The sequence below is a fragment of the Sinocyclocheilus anshuiensis genome, unplaced genomic scaffold (genome assembly GCF_001515605.1).
Source record: "Sinocyclocheilus anshuiensis isolate Anshui unplaced genomic scaffold, SAMN03320099.WGS_v1.1 scaffold256, whole genome shotgun sequence".
In the NCBI taxonomy this organism is placed as follows: Eukaryota; Metazoa; Chordata; class Actinopteri; order Cypriniformes; family Cyprinidae; genus Sinocyclocheilus; species Sinocyclocheilus anshuiensis.
This window is the reverse complement of record NW_015558587.1, coordinates 218686-233119: the sequence shown is the minus strand read 5'-3', so window position 1 is coordinate 233119 and position 14434 is coordinate 218686. Positions and strand designations below refer to the sequence as shown.

General features: G+C 37.3%; 1 pseudogene; it reads right to left on the bottom strand.

The window, feature by feature from the left end:
• Positions 1–7768: 7768 nt before the first annotated feature.
• The window catches only part of LOC107679925 (copine-7-like), a 59837-nt pseudogene continuing 53171 nt past the window's right edge, over positions 7769–14434 (bottom strand).

Below are 14434 nucleotides of genomic sequence, written 5' to 3'. Positions count from 1 at the left end.
AGAGCTAGTTGTATTAAAGGGGTCATATGATGCGATTTCAATTTTTCCTTTCTTTTTGAAGTGTTGCAAGCTCTTGGTGCATAAAGAAGATCTGTAAAGTTGCAAAGACTAAAGTCTCAAATCCAAAGAGATATTCTTTATAAAAGTTAAGAGTCAACCACACCTACCTAAAACGGCTCGTTCTAACACGCCCCCACATGTCTACGTCACGATGTGGGAAGATTTGCATAACGCCACCCAAATGTTCACACAAAGAAAGAAGGCGTAACTTTTATTCTCGCTGTAGTATTGTTGTTGCCGCCATGTCGTGAAGACCCTGTTTGATTCATTGTGAAAGCAAAAATACTTTGTTTGGTCTTCCAAAAGAGGACGATATCCTCTTCGTCATGCCTAGAGCTGATGCGTAAAAAGACAGTATAAGTCATTATAATCCGTAAATATGTCCCCACTGGATGCAACAAATGCCTCGTTTATAATGGGTTTTAATGTGTTTGTCTCGTCGCTCCGACCGGACAGGGCATCACAATATGGTAAGGGGCGTAATATTTCCATCACACGCTTGAGGTATTCAGCCGATCACAACGCACTGGATAGCTGGCCAATCAGAGCACACCTCGCTTTTAGCTTTGTAAAAATCGACGTGTTTCAGAAAGGTGGGGCATAGAGGAGAAACAATAATGTACAGTATGTGGAAAATAATGTGTTTTTTGAACCTTAAACCGCATAAACACATTTCATTACACCAAATACACAAAATAATGTTCTTTTTAGCAACATCATATGACCCCTTTAAGATTACCATTTACAGACTGGGCATTTGTATCTAATGCTGATGCAACTATTTGCAAACTTTGTACTATAGGTCTTGAAGATGTTGTTTTAAATGGTCAACTTGAAGCAAAAGTAAAGGCAAAAGTAATTGAAATTTGCGAAAATTAAAATGCTTGCTTGCTACCTCCTTGCACAAAACTTCATAAAAACATTTTACAAAAACTTTTATGTTGGCTAACAAAAATTTGTTCACCTGCTAAAATGATTAGCAATGCTTTCACCTGATCATTCCAGCCTAAATATCAGCACAAATAAACTACCTTTATTACTGACTGGGCGACTCGCTGAAAATAATTTGCATTAATGTGAAACTAAATGAGCCTTGACTGACTGAAGCTTGACAGATGCATTAAGAGCAGAGTCCAATGCTCTTTTAAAGAATACTGTACCTGTAATACATTGAACATATTAGCCAGGACGCATAATCACATATCTGAGCCCGCAGATTTCCACAGAATTGGAATCCCATTATTCACAAAAATATACACATCCTGCACTCTTTTAGATATTCATTTAACAACTATTTTTGTACTCGATAATGCTTTCAATTACCAGTGTTTCCACTTGCATATTCTGCCAATTTTCTCCCATAATCAGCACAGAAAGTGTGTGTGTGTGTGGGGTGGGGGGGGTCATATATGCATTAGGGTAGACCACATACAGTTGAAACAATTTTTATTTTTATTACCACAAAAAAAGTAAAAACATGTGATTTTTAATTGTTTTAAATGTAATTGATATTTCTTTTTTTTCTTTGTCCAGTCAAAAATTATGATAAACAATACCAATAAATAGTTAATATTTTCTACAGTTAGCTCATAAGGACAAGAATTATTTTTAGTTGTACCTATGTCAGGTACAAAACCCTTTTGAACCCAGCTCAGTCAGTTCTGTCAGAAGCAGTACCATTGTGCATTTGAAGTACTACTTAAATAATAATGCTCTAAAAACAATCTTTAATGCTCTAAAGTAGCGTAACCAACTGATTGCAAATGTTAAAATATCTTAAAGGATGCCATACCATATGTTTTCCCAGTCCTTACAGTAGTTTTTTTTTAATCCATTAGATGATCTGTGGACATTACTTTAGTACGGTGAGTCTACGAAGGGCATGAAAACATGAAAGCATAAGCACTGATATTAAGTATCTAGTTTGTTTTTTTAAATAAGATTTAAATATTAAGATTTAGATTTGTTTGTTGTAGTACTGGTTGCAAACTAGATTAGTCTCTTACAAAATCATGTAGTGGATTGTTAGCTTGTTGTTTTTTCAAAAGGACTGAGGAAGATCATCATAATTGCACATTAGCATTTATTGCAGAGGAAAGTAAAATATTAAACAGCTGCAGTGGAATACAAATCTATGAACAATTTAGCCCAAGGGATCATCTTGGTGTGCAAGCAGAACAAGCCTGAGTGAAATTAACCACATTGATCTCATAAAGTGACCACAATCTCAAGCAGAAACAACCTCTTATAAAGGCCGACTTAAAATGCACTGCTTACTATTTTTATAGTTCCATCATATGCAACTGCTGAATTTGAGCAGGGTATGCATTTTAGTTACAAATGCTGCTAACACTCCAGGGGCATCAGTAGACCCTTTTCACTGGGGCACGAGTAAAAATGTTAACTCTATAAAGTCTCTAAATATACTTTCCAAAAAAAGAAAGGATATGTGAATAATCAATCTCAAAATCAGGAATCACAAATTTGTTGAAATAGGGTTGTCCATTAACTAATCCACTGATGATTAATGCGTATCTTGAACTTTGAAGAAGGATATAGAACTAACCTTTCAGAGAAGCTTATCTAAATAACCTGCTAATATCCAGTTTAAAAACAGACTATTTGCTTTTCCAGACGCTGCCCAGTTGGCAATAGAAACATATCTTTTTGGGGAGTGTTGAGTCAGTGGGGTGAAATGCCATGGTTCTGATGTGCAGCTTGTGCTTTGAACATTCATTTACATCAGAAATGCAAAGTAAAGGGGGCAGACATCAAATACACGCAGCTCAATTGAAGTCTCTATTTTGTTGTTTGTTTGTGTGTGTTATCAAGGCATGGAAATGGAACTGCCTGCTGCACAGCTAAAATACTGACATCGGTAGCACAATGCCAGTTCATTTCTCTTATAAAAGCTAAAATGATAAACACATTTTCTACTGCTGATATCAGGGACATTGGGAAAAAAACTGTAGAAATAGACTTGGTCTTATGACTTTTGCATGTGGATGTTTATTCAGCTTTGGTTCAGACTGAAAATTAAACTGAAAAATGTCTTTTATGAATAGATTTTGTTTCATTCTAGCCCCAGATTTTTACATCTCAAACTATGAAAAGCCATCAAAATTTTACATGCATTTTAAAAGTATAATCGAAACAAAGTTTGAAATAATTATAATCCATTTTTATGGTTTAGTGAAAACATTTCAAAAATTGACCAAATATGACATATATGAAGTAAAAGAATATCTCTTGTGAACAGAATATTTTTGTGCTATTTCATGCTACATTTTTGTAAAATATATGAAATGTAAAAATTACCATAGATAACTATATTGTGTATACTTAAGATACATAGCATGCTAGCTATGAAATAATCCTTCCCTATTTGTTCCGAAAATATTTTCAAATACCATTTCCGTCATCATCATTTCCACCACAGAGTGCTATTAAATACAATATATCATTTGAGATGTGGTGAAATGACAATGTTCATGACTTTCAGACAAAATGATGTAATTCTCCTGTCATATCTGTCTGCTGTTGGACTGTGGTGGCAGACCACCAAAAATGCCAAAAGTTGAAGAAATACACATTTGTATAACCAGTTCAAATTGAATTAGTTATTTATTAAAGGCATTGCCTTGAAAATCTTTTAAACATCTAAAGAATGGCAGAAAACCAGCTCTCTGCATTGTTGTGCGCAATGTGCATCAGACGGTCCACGAATGGTCCGTGGGTGGTTTTGATCTGTTTCATATATATATTTATAATGAAAAACTTTCTAAGCTGGCTAAATTCAAAAGACAGACATGGTCATCAAATAGTTAGGCAGGAGGTGGCAGAAACAGAAAGCCAAAGAGAAGGGAAACATAATGTGGGGAACATCATATCCAGGGATCGCTAGCCAACCAAAGGTAATCCTCACAACTCCACAGGGGAAGAAATGTTAAATTAACTCTGCATCCCTTATACGCATACAGAAAACATAAACTGTCATATAACATATACAGAGATCTGGCATGAAACTCTAGATGGCGCAGTCCGATAGGTCTAACTCAATCTGACCTAATGACATCATTATTACATGGCACAGCTGATTGGTTCTCTCCTGTATCGGTAGCCAATGAGCTCGCTGCTCAACATTTAAATATATGACTAGTGCTTGCTGTAGCAGTTGCAGCTTGCTAAACCCTCCACCTCCCCCAGCTCCACCTGCATAGATCTGCTACGAGGTGATTCATGTACGCTATATGGGGGTTATTTCATGTATGTTATATTTGCAGCAGCAATATTTCTTACATGCTCACAGCAGCATGTTGTGGATGTATTGGCAGTAGCAAGTCTTGGTACTTGCTCCGCCGCAGCAGCATAGCAGATCTATTCTGCCAAGACCAAATACATTAACATTGTCATGTACATTACCATGCCAATCCCTCCGAGAGTTGTCATGACAGAAACCCATATATACACCAGAGGTCCCCTTGGCCAAAGAATATTATCCTCAGTTTGAAGCACAACCAGTGGGCAAAAAAAATTACAAGGTTGGTTTGGGTTAAAGGTTTGGCTTTGCTATTATCATGGTTTTGGCAGCTGTGTTTCTCTCTTTAGGATGGAGTCCTTATTTGGCAGCTATATGGTGTAAGGTCAGTTTGCCGTTAAAACTTAAAGTTGTCACATTCACTGAATTCATTCAATAAACCAGTTAAAATCCAATACATTTTCCATAAAATGTTATTTACAGTTTGTGCACAAATAGTGAAAGGTAAAAATACTTGCATCTGACTCTGAATAGGAGTTTTTCTTTCAGTAAACATTAACAATGGCAATCCTATTCCCATCTTCAATAAACAACAAATCGAGTATTTATGCTCTTACACAGTCTCCGAAACACATTATTGATGGTCTAAAAACCTGTGTATAACTCTACACAGTGTCAACATCACTGAAGCAATTCTGTGCTATTCTTTGAAAAGCCTGACTTCACTCAAGGTTGTTCGGCTCTTTTAACAATTATCTGCTCCAGCTCATCTCGCTCCATTTCTTCATGGCTGCCCTTTAAGCACCCAGCAAAATCTCCATGGCAACTACAATCATTCATGCAGTCACCCAATGAAGTGATGCAACCGAGGTACGCTGAGGAGACCTCATCATCTTTAGTGAAGATCCTACCGCCGGCCTCCTGGAGCTGAAAAGCCGCTCCGCTAGCACATCACACAAATGACAAGATTCACTTAGATATTGCTTTAGTGCAGCACATTTAGGTTTAATGCTTATGGTGTGAAGGCTGAAAAATTGAAAACAAAAAACAGTGTGGATTTCATTTCCTTGTGGTTTGAAATCATCTATTCATCTGACTGTGAAATGAAAAAGCATATAAAATATGTGCAAAAACTGGTCATGTGCAGAAAGAAACATGATTTGGGTATTGACTTGTAAAAATGATAAACACAAAATAAATTAATAAAAATTAAAATTTTGAAGTGAGTGCAAAAATTTCACCCTTTGACCTTTAGTTGAGCAATTACTTCCCATAAAAAATATGACCCTTTTATTACATCCAGTACAAATGGCATGATCTTTATCACTCTGCTGTCCAATCAGGGCTTGTTTAATTGTGTCTGTTTTTCTAAATGATCTTTTTTCCGTCCGTTTTAGATAGGGTGTGTATTACAAGCGCATCATTTATAATAATATACTGTATTTTCTCTATACTGCATGTATTGTAGAAATGACTTTATTCAACTAAATTACCAGACACTTACACATAACATTTGAGTCCATGACAATTAGAGAAGTCCATTTCTCTAACCCCAGGCCATTTTCGCTGATTATTATCTTAATCATGAGAGCGATAATTGCAATATAATTCACTTTCTTAGAAGCTTAGTTCTTCAAAAAGCCTTTTCTAAGGTCTAAATGAGCCTGATATTTACTTGTTAATAAGTAGATTATATAGACCATCCCACATAAAGCTATCTGCATGAGAAAAAAAAAAAAGGAAATGAAGCAAATAGTCCGAAATGTCCTGCAATTATGCTATCGTATGCTTATAAATGCTGTGCATTGTCTGGGTTGCTTTTAGATGCTGTAATGCATATTTGATGCTTTCTTGATGCATATGTAATGACAGATGTAAAGACACAATTCTGTTGCTGGGTGCATTTACATTACCACCACAGATATTAAAATAAAACAACTTTCTGGAACTAGCAATATTACTCAGATTTAGATAGAATGTGACCTCAATTCATTCCCAATTTCAGGTTTTGCAGATTTGCAACCCAAATTGCAAACAGTAAGATATATACACTACTCTGAAAGTTTGGACACATTTAGTTGCGATGTTTACGTTATCTTAAAACTTTTTAAAACTCTCACTTCCTTTCAAACTTTTAGTAAAGTAAAATAGGTGAGTTAGACTAGATTGTGAAACAAAAGCAGCTAGAAAATGTCCAGCATTCATGAGAACGCCTTCTCCCATATGGAAATGTAATATGTGACATATATTGCCATATTTCTGTCAGAACCACTATCGTCAAAGATGATTGACAATTAGCATACAGTTTGGATTGGCGGTATGGTTCTGTTCTGGGCAAGAACTCCCTGCGCATCCATGCAGCCTAGCATAGATGAGAGCAGGGAGAGCAGCGATAACCCCCCCAGGGTAAACAGAACAGAACCAGCATAAATGTATTGCAGATATAGTTAAAGTTCAATAATTTTATGTACACATTTTAGAATTAGTCTGATTCAAAGGATAATCAGAAGGCTGAATCCTGACTGACAGAGGAGGAGCTGGGGATGGAGAAGGGTAATTAGCTATTGAGCAATGCGAAAACTGCTGATAATACTGAGGGACCTTATATATGAATGCTTAGATAGGTGTCATATTCCTAAAGGTAGATGGGGATCAGCTGAGAGTCAGCTGATGCGAGCTTGACTAACGTGACCTGCCAGAACTAACGCTATGCTTGATATATTATAAGGCAATATATAATTGTCACATTCTCTGGGTAGATGAAGATGTAAGTTTATCATATAAAATCCCCATAGTAATATTTACATGTACATACGTTAATATCTATATGATGATTTTTTTTTATATAGTATTATATGTAGCAACAATATATGGCAAAAATATGATTTTAATATTTATATTTATATATGCAACTTTACTAAAGAAACATATATAAAAAAATATGTGTTTATATGTTTTTGTAATTTTAAATACATGTCTATTCTGTTTATCTATCTATCTATCTATCTATCTATATACATATATACTTATATAAAATCAGCATGTATTGCCAGGTTTTAGAATGGATATACATGCACATGACAAATATGTCCAAAAATGTATTACACATACATACTGTAAATATGCATACTGTTTTTGTATGGGCTAGATATGTATGTTAATGTATGAAACTGTTCCAGTGTCTTTCATATATATTTTTACTCCATTTGACAATATATTTCTCATATTGAAATGTAATATATGTACATTTTACATGTGCATATGAACAATGATGTTGAAAAAAAAAGGTCTTTACAAATATTCATCATCTGCCAAATTGTAAATATGTCCAACTCCGTCAAATCAACCACTTCTTATCCAAAATTTTTCCTTCTCAACATGCACAATGACATACCACCATTCAGTCAAATTATTAAAAGATTTATTAGCCTTGATGCAGGATTACGAGCCTAGACTACAACAAACTCGCTTCAACAAAATAACACTGAAATCAGAAATCAGACAGGTACATTTCAACACACAGGAGTGCATGCAGTAAATCACAGCTTTTGAAAGAGATATTTCCGGTAATGTCACTGGCTCAAATCAAAGCACATTGTTAAAGCATAGATGACACAAAATATGTTCAAATGACTCCTTTTGCTCCCTGCGATCCAGTGCCTTAGACAGAGAGAACAATACAATTGAATGAAGATTTATTGTTGGACAGCATGATCTGCCAATCTTTTCATTGATATAATGCTTTAGGATGCAGCTGGCTGTCTGTAAGCAGACTTAATATGTTGCCTAATAACTCAGAGGCCTGTATGAATATATCTGCAATGACCTTAGGCTGCAAGAAAATACCAGCAGGATGATGACCCATATTCCAAATGAATAGTCCAAGGAAACTCATGCTCAACGTTTTTCTCTCCTTCTGCTAGTATGTGGCAGAATAGCACCTCCAAACAAGAGAGAGCAAACTTCTCCCGGATACACTGAACATGCAAATGCAGTCCATTTGGAGATGGGTTACAATGACAAGTGAAGAAAGGAAAGAATGATTAATAAAATGCAATGTACAAGACCGCTGCGGAAATTGGAACAGGCAAGGTGTACAGTTCAAAAGCCAATTCAGAATCAGCAACTTTTTAAGATCTGGCAACCTTCGTTTACATAACCATATCACAGTGGAATGAGAATGTTGCAGTCGTGCCATACGGGCATGTTTGCGCTGTGCTTCAGAATACTGTGGGCAGAAAGAAGGAGAGAAAGCAGCCGCTGCAAGAGTACAGGCTCTTTCATTTGTGCTCTTGCATAGATGCACATCATGGGATGTGACACTTTCCACGCCCAAAATGCCATCATATATACCCTGTGTTAATGGATAACTCGAAAATATTGACTTGCACTTAAAATACAAATATACATTGTATAAACATTTTCTGTTAAACTCTCAAGTCAGTATGCAATACACCGTCATATGTATTTGTTAAAACAACTGTGACGAAATGATGCATAATGCTGGATAACATAGAGACAATTTCTGTCTCATTGTATGAAAGGTTGCAGTTCAGTTGATAATTTAATAACAGGGCATGTATTTTAATGCTAAGCAATACTGAATTATGAAGTGTGTATTAGAAGTTATCGCTGTTCTTCCAATTAATAACTGGTGTAATATGTAAATAGTCATCAGTGTTTATTTGTACATCTACAGTGTTAGTATTTGAGGTCATGCATGTAGAACTGTGCAGCCATTCGTATTTGACAAAGTGCCTGGGGCATTTTTTCCCTCTTGGCAATATTCACGTGTTTCCACAAACCATTTAAACAGGGATAAAATCAAGTAGTTTACATTTGAATCAGTGCATTGGCACAGACTTGTAGACAGAATGTGAAAGAATTCACAATTTTCTCATGCAACCAACTGACTAGTCAACTAATAATTTGGTATCATTTCTGTTGGCTGATCAACACTTTATGATCGCTAATGTTTGTTAGGGGTCATTGACAGAATATGCATTCACGCTAGACACAACAGAATGAAACAGACCGCAAGAATCTCAAGACACATTTTAAAAAGGTATTTTTCTGTAAGCAACTCCTTTTAATTTGATGTCTTAATAATGCTCATGGCGCAAGATGCTTAAAAGACATCATGAAACACCCTGTCTGCATGTGAATGGCTGTGTTGCCGGTGTCTTAAAGGAGATGGATTTGAAAATGCAGCTTATCGAAGAGGGTTTCATCGTGCAAACTGTCAAACAGCGCTCTGTCAGCATGCTAATTCACACACCACCGCTAAAATATTTAAAATGACTAGTCTAATCGACTAGCCAGATGATGACCATTCTCACACACCCATTTACATCTTGCAATGAACTATGCATATGTGTCCAGCAAAACCAAAGCATACTCTTTTAGTCAATGTACATGCTATTATCTATAGATTGATTATTCATATTGCATTGTATCGTATGGTTCTCAGCATTTCTGCTCCAGTTCTCGTGGAGTCCAGAAATGAAAAGAGCCCACAGGCAGGCAGAGCAAAGTCTTCAAAGCTCTGAAGGGCATACAAAACAGCAGAATGCAGAAGTGGCCTTGTGAAGTTGAAAAGAGTCAGTGGGGATCAGAAGGCCTGGTCCTGATGGGAATTCAATGTATTGTTTGCTCTTACACGAGGCAGAGGAGAAAAGGACTCCGGTTTGCATGCTGAGAGAGCAGTCATGGTGTCAAGGGCAAGATCAGACACCAAGATCCAAACCGTCAGTCATGTATGAACAGCTTACGAATGAACAAAACATAGTCAGAATGACAGTGTATACTGTATGTTGTTGCAGAGCAGCCCTGTCCCAGTTCTCATCTGTTTCAGTACTGTGGAGGTGTACAGGGCTGGACCGGACCTCAGGTTGAGTGTTATTCAGGTGTGCTGGCGATGGATTTGGGGGTTGAATTCAGCACTGGGTTCATCGGCGGTATGGCTTTGTGACTGAAGTACTCCACTACCTGTTTAGGCACCTCCGCTAGGACACACTTAGCCAGTGCAGCTGGTGAAGCCTGCAAAAGTCACACATTTATTGGCCTCCATGAGGGGGGAAACATTAACAATAGTGGAAAAAGAGCAAATCAACCAAATTCATGGTAAATTGTGTTCAAACAAAGGCATGAGGAAAGTACAGTTTGTAAGTTAAATTGTTTGGTAGAGAGCCAAGCTGCAGGCTGTTGAGAGTATTTACACACATGACTGTTTTCTCTTTTTTTCTGGCTGTGTACATCAGTGGAGGGAACAAACAGCTCTTATGGAGAAACTGTGAAGCTCTAAGAGCCATTTCTGTCCGAATGCACCACTGGCATATTCTGATTTGCCTCACTGCCTGCTTCATTCACCCACGAATCATGTCATTTATACAAGGCATCCATGGCTCCTTTTACAAGGTGTTAAAAGTACTTTTCAAATTTTAAGGCCATAAAAAGTATTACAATATATTAGTTTTTATTTACCTGCATCTAAATTTCAACATGTCTGTACTTAACTAATGATGTCTTTTTAAATATTGTGCGTATGTATTTTCTAGATTTTTACTGCCTATGAAAGCCTGTTTCCTCACCAGAGTAAAAAAAATTAAATAAAAAGAAAATATATATAATTGCAACTTTTTTCTCATAATAGTGACTCATCTCATCATATCTCCCAATTGTGACTGTACACTAAATCAGGCAATACAACTTTAAAACGAAACATTGTCTTATATTTCACAATGTGACAATATCTCAAAATTGCAATTTTATTTCTTGTAATCTTGACTTTATTTTTCAGAATTTATAACTTTATATCTCACATTTGCAAATTTATCATTTATTATATTATATTATATTTTATATATAAATGTATTATATTCTCAGTTTATGTCTCAAAATGTGATCTTATAAAATTTATCTCACTTTATCTCAATTACGTTTTTTATACTTTACCTACATATTTCTTGTAGGGTGAGGATGAAAATTGCAAACATTGTTAATTGTTTTTTAACTGTTGTTTTTTATATTAATTTATATTAATTATGTATTTTCTAGATTATTACTGTTTATGAAAGCCTGTTTTCTCCCCAGAGTAAACAGAATAATTTATTTTTAATTCTTAAGCGTAACTCTGCAGATACCTTCTTTCTAAGTACAAGATTTACAGGAACTACGGGATCTACAATAAAACATCTACCTTCATTTTCAAATTCCCAGTGACTAAGAACTGAGAAAAACTGACCGTTTTAAAGTCTCTGAAGGGCACAAACTGGACGATGTCCCTCAATACGGGTTCCCCTTTGGGTGAGCGCAGGACTCCATCATCCCCATCAAGGATCTGCATGTCTGTGAAGTCAGCGTTTCCCACTCCCACTATAATGATGGACATAGGTTGGTAGGAGGCCCGAACAATGGCCTCCCGTGTATCGGCCATGTCTGTTACCACCCCATCTGTGAGGATCAGCAGGATATGATACAGCTGGCAGAGAAAAGGACTGTTATCAGTAATACTGTCTGATTTATACAATGTTATAAACATGTCTGGAGCTTCATCCACTAAGCATTCACTTTCAAGGAAAAATGGCCATTAATGGAAATCGTCATTACTTACTGACCCTCATGTTGTTCTAAACCTGTATTCTCATTTTCAGTGGTACAAATCAATTTGTTTAGCATAAAAAGCCCCCAAAAGGTGCAAAAAAATCACCACGAATGATTCTTTAAAAATGCTACTGAATAGAAAAAATAACAAAATGTGGGTTTGGAATAACACGAGAGTGAGTAAATAAACTGAATTTTAATTTATAGGTGAACTGTTCCTTTAAATGTCTAGATAGTAATGAACAGAATATTGGATACCCTTCTAAAACAGGCAGTCAGTGGGCTAAAATTAGCAATATTTACTGGCCTGAACATCCCAGAGGTCCTGTCAACATTAAACATGCAATATCTACAGTTTGAATGAATGGCTTGGTTTCTGAACATTGATCTCACTGAGCTCATTTACTGAAAAATTATCACTTTTGGGGAGGGGGTTTTGTAAGATTAAATAATAAATGAAGATCATCACAAGGACATAGTGTGTAGAAGACAGAAAAGAAATAGAGCAATGCATAGATAATTGATAAGCTTGAGGGCAAATATTTGACCCGAGACCATTAAATGACATGTAAAGGGACTTAATATAACTCTAAATATAACTCTGGGGAAGTCGTGGCCTAATGGTTAGAGAGTCGGACTCGAATGTACAGCACTCTCTCCCACCTTCAATACCATGACTGAGGTGCCCTTGAGCAAGGCACCGAACCCCCAACTGCTCCCCGGGCGCCGCAGCATAAAATGGCTGCCCACTGCTCCGGGTGTGTGTTCACGGTTTGTGTGTGTTCACTGCTGTGTGTGTGCACTTTGGATGGGTAAATACAGAGCACTAATTCCGAGTATGGGTCACCATACTTGGCCACATGTCACGTCACTTCACTTCACTTCTTAAATTGATTGTAGCTGTGTTAATTACCAAAACAGCCCGCGAGATAATCAGCTAAAAAAAACTTTAAGCGGTTTCATTTGGGCCTAAATTTCAAAGGTTATGTGAACAAAACCATAGACAGAAGATAAAAACTCAAAAGAATAGACAGGGGCAAAATCATTAAACCACTTTAAAGAGCAGCATGTCAGTGAAAAATCCATTTTAAACTCACTTTTCACCTGCAGTCCAGACACTAAATTCATGTCACCATGCATATTTCACCATGCATACTTACATTAAATCACATAAAATGAAGTCCTTTCTTTGAAATTAATTTAATTGAAAGGACAAACACATGTCTTTTCAATGCAAATTTGGAAAGGGTAGAAACCATCACTGCTATTTGCATGATGCAATTAACCCTGCAATATTACTGAAGCTGAACACCTTATTCAGAAAGGCGCAAATAATGAATTCTACTGAATATTCTTTAGACTGATTATCCAACAAGCAGAAGGATGAAGTGATATTTTTAACAAATATTTAAAATTACAGTACAATATTAAGTCTGCGAAGTCAATGTGACTAAAGTCTGAACTTTAGAAAGATGCACATGCATTTCTGAAATCCAATCTTAGAGTAACATTAACCGATACTAGAACTTATGCTGTTATCATTATATATCTGATTCAAGCAGAACCTTTTTACCATTAGCTATTCATCTTTTTTTAATTTTACATAAATTATGTAATAAAAATATTTTAGTTCCCTATCTGTCGGTCACTACGAGTTATGTCGTGACGACATAGGGGGTTCACTTGGGAGCCCCAATCCTCTGCGACTTTTGAAGAGAAAACACCAATTAAATTTGGCTAGTGGAATTTTTGCATACCTGAGCCACTCCCTATGCATACGGGTATAAATAGGCGAGAGGTGCATTCACTCTTCAGATTTTTGCTTCAGAGCCGAGTGGATGATAGTGCTTGATCTCTACAAAGCCCTTTACTCATCTGACTGGAAGAAGCTGTTCCTGGTTGGCGTTACACTGCAAACAGTGGTGTCCCTGTCATCAGCGATTCCCCTGGGCACTTCAACTGAAAGAGCAGTTTCTCTAAAATAGCAAATCACGGTCGGTTCGCGTCTTTTTAAAGATGCCGTTCCGTCCGTGCTCTCTTGGTTGCGGTCATTACCTGTCCTCTATTGACGGACACGATCGTTGTCTTCAGTGTCAACGCCCCCCTCGGGTGTTGTCAGCACCGCCGAATCAGACCCGGAGCTGACAGCCATGCTTGCCCGGGCAGCCATGAGCATCGGGCTGGAGGTGAACACACCGCTCAGTCCCGAGCCCTCGCAGCTGGATGATTGGTTTCTCGGGACAACCGTGACACCCGCATCCTGCACCGGTGCCTTTTTTCCCCGGAGGTGCATGAGGAGCTGACGAAGTCGTGGATGGCCCCTTTTTCGGCCAGAAGCCGCTCGTCTGCCTCCTCTGTCCTCACTACCCTCAACGGCGGGGCGGCGAGGGGGTACATTGACATTCCCCAGGTGGAAAGAGAGATTGCGGTGCACCTGTGCCTGCAAAACGCCGCCATTTTGAGGAATCGTCCTCGTCTCCCGTCCAAAGCCTGTAAGCTGACGGCTGACTGCTA